Here is a 3,671-nt window from a genome sequence, read left to right as displayed (position 1 = left end):
TGTTATATAAATGAAATCATACTCTATGTACCTTTTGAGATTGCTCCCCCCCCCCCCGACCATCCAGGTTTCATTATGTCAGATAATTCTAACATTTCTGTCATTTAGATCTGAGTATCCACTGATTTTTTTTTTTTTTTAATTCAGGCTGGGATCTTCTTGGTCTTTGATATGAGGAGTGATTTTCAGTTGAAATCTGTACATTTTCATGTTATGTTCTGAGACTTCAGATTTCATGTAAAATTCTGGCTTAGTTGACTTTTTCTGATACTGCTGCATCAGGGAATGGGAAGGGGACGTTGCCTCGGTACTTCCAAATGGAAGTAGAAGTTCAAGTTCGCCACTTGGTCTTTGTTGACACCCAAGAGAGTGGGGGCTTTGTTGCTTTTTGCTGAACATTCAGCTCTTAGCCCCCGATGTGGAGTCCACTGAATTTGTGGTGGGAATGGCCGTATTAGCACAGAGTAAGAGACCTGACTCTCATCTAGGCCTGCAATAGCACCTGTGAGGAGCGGTGCTTTGTTACTGCTAGGTGGGTGTAGGATCTAGGCTGTGTGGTCTTCATTAACTCTTTGGTCAGGGGACTCATTACCAGCTGGTGGAGATGAAAATCCCAACTCTTACTTGATCTTGTCTGACACCACCTTAAGGGTAATGACAAGTGGAATAAGGGGAAATCTAGCTTTCCATTCAGCCTTTGCTGGTGGCGAGAGTGTGTGGCCATACTTTTTCTTTGTTTTTTTATTGGAGTAGATGGGTTGTTGTCTAAAAGTTGTCTGTCTTACTAGATTGCCTATTCCCTCCCTTGGCTAGAGAGATGTTAATGTTTTTTGGGGTTGGTTTTTTGTTTGTTTGTTTTTGTTTTTGTTTTTTTTTTTTTGGACTGTACTTCCTGACATTTCTTGGCTATCATCTTCCTCAGCAACAAGTCTGAAAAAATTCCCAGAGAACTCACCACTGTGTTGTCCCTTGGGTCCTGAGGTCCCTGACGGTTGACCTTCTTGCTGCCTTTCAGAGTCTTCTTAGAATTTTACGTGTACACGCACACACAACTCTATTTGTCTCTCTGTCTATCTATATCTGTTTATCATCTTAGTTTTCTAGGGCTGTCATAACTAAGTACTACACACTGGATGGCTTAAACAATGGAAATTGATTTTCTTACAGTTCTGGAGCCTAGAAATTTATGATCAAAGTGTCAGCAGATTTGGTTTCTTCCTGAGAGCTCTCCTTAAGTTGTTGATGGCTGTCTTAATCACTGTCTTTCCTCTGTGTATTCATATGTCTGGTGTGTGTGTGTCCAAATTTTCTCTTCTTATAATGGTATCAGTCAGATTAAATTAAGAGCTCCTCAAATATATATGTATTTAGTTGTACTTGGAGGAATAGGGAAAGTACATATACTCCATCATCCTAGAAGTAGAAGTCCTTGTTACTGGTTTTAAAATGTCATCACTTTAAAAATTTCATTATATTCTGGCCTCCATTAAATCTACTGAAATGTAAGCCATGATTTTTAAGAGTTGTATGTCTCTTTTTAACGTACATTGTTTTTTCTTTTGGTTTTCAGCAGTTTGTACGTGGCTAGATGGGGCCCAGTTTGTGTTGTCCTATTTTGTACTTGCTGACCTCTTTGTAATTTATTTTCTTTACCAAATTTTGAAAATTTTTGGCTGTAGTATCTTGAAATATTTTTTCCTATCCCATTTCTCTCTCTAGTTCTTTTGAAACTCCCATTACACATAATAGATCACTTGATTTTTGTATCACAGATCACTGAGGCTCTTCTGTTTTCTTGTCATTTTAATTTCTATTTTTCACATTAGATCATTTCTATTGAACATTTTCTTTTTCTTTCTTTCTTTCTTTTTTTTTTTTTTTTTTTAAGATTTTAGTTATTTGACAGAGACACAGCAAAAGAGGGAACACAAGCAGGGGAAGTGGGAGAGGGAGAAGCAGGCTTCCCGCCTAGCAGGGAGCCTGATACGGGACTTGATTGATCCCAGGACTGTGGAATCATGACCTGAGCTGAAGGCAGATGCTTAATGACTGAGCCACACAGGTGTCTCCATCTATTGAACATTTTCTACATACATGGATCCTTTCTTTGGCCGTCTCCAGTTATCCGTTGATCCCTGTGTGTGAATCTTTTATTTCAGATACTGTGCTTCTAAATTCTAAATTCCCATTGGGTTATTTTTATATTTTTCATATCTCTGCTGAGAGCCTCCATTTATTCACTCATTTTGACAGTAGTTTCCTTTTGATCCTTGAATATACTTTTAATAGATGCTATAAAGTTCTTTTCTGGAAATTCCATTTCTAGGTTATCTTGGAATCTCTCTTATTGAGTGGTCTTTCTCTTAAACATGGGCCACATTTTTTTTCATGTAACTAGTAATTTTTATTTTATACTGTACATTGTAGATGATACTTAGTAGAAATTCTGAATTCTATTATTTTCCTCTGAAGAATGTTGATTTTTGTTTTTCAGACTGTTGGCTTTTAAACTTGAACTATTGAATCTTGGTTTTATACCTGATTAGAAAAGGTGTTTTGCATGCACGGGACTGGAATAGATTATGCTGAGTGAAATAAGTCAAGCAGAAAGAGTCAATTATCATATGGTTTCACTTATTTGTGGAGCATAAGAAATAACACGGAGGACATGGGGAAATGGAGAAGAGAAGGGAGTTGAGGGAAATTGGAGGGGGAGATGAACCATGAGAGACTATGGACTCTGAAAAACAATCTGAGGGTTATGAAGGGGCAGGGGGTGGAAGGTTGGGGGAGCCAGGTGGTGGGTATTATGGAGAGCACATATTGCATGGAGCACTGGGTGTGGTGCATAAACAATGAATTCTGTTACATTGAAAAGAAATTAAAGAAAAAGAAAAGAAAAGGTGTTTTGCTTTTATCTCTGTTCCAGATACATATTTTACTCCTGCTACATCATTGATAGTTTTAAGACATGACCTCATGGTATTTCACCAAGAACCCAAACTCAAAATTGTATCTTCCTTCTGTGGGAAGAAACTGAGATACTGGCCCACTTAAATCAGTCTTCCACTTGATGTTTTTCACTATTATCATTAGAGTCTTCTCTGTGCATGCACAGCTTAGGGAACAGCCAGTAATTTGAAGATAGTTATACATAGATTTGGGGCATACCCCTTCAGTGTCCTCTTTTTTCCTCAGGACTTTTACACTCAATCTTCAGCAACTCTGGCAGCCCCAAACTCTGTCCTCTGAGGCCTCAAGCTACTGAGACAACAATTTTCTGCTCAGGTTCTAGTCATCTCATGCCAGGTAGACTGAAATATGCTATAGTAAAAAGGGGAAATTACTTTTAAGATATAATTCCCTTTAATTCTATGTGTCTATTCATTTGATCTCCCATGCCTTCATATAGTTATTATTTTTTTTTAATATTTTGTTTAGAGTTTGTATTTGTTCTCTGGAAGAGGGTTAAGTTACACCAATAAAAGTTACTCTACCAGGGGGCGCCTGGGTGGCTCAGTGGATTAGGCCGCTGCCTTCGGCGCAGGTCATGATCCCAGGTCCTGGGTTCGAGCCCCACATCGGGCTTTCTGCTCAGCAGGGAGCCTGCTTCCTTCTCTCTCTCTGCCTGCTTCTCTGCCTACTTGTGATTTCTCTCTGTCAAATAAATA

This window comes from Enhydra lutris, unplaced genomic scaffold (genome assembly GCF_002288905.1).
Source record: "Enhydra lutris kenyoni isolate GAN:26980312 unplaced genomic scaffold, ASM228890v2 scaffoldscaffold1, whole genome shotgun sequence".
NCBI classification, from domain to species: Eukaryota; Metazoa; Chordata; class Mammalia; order Carnivora; family Mustelidae; genus Enhydra; species Enhydra lutris.
This window is presented reverse-complemented; position numbering follows the sequence as displayed.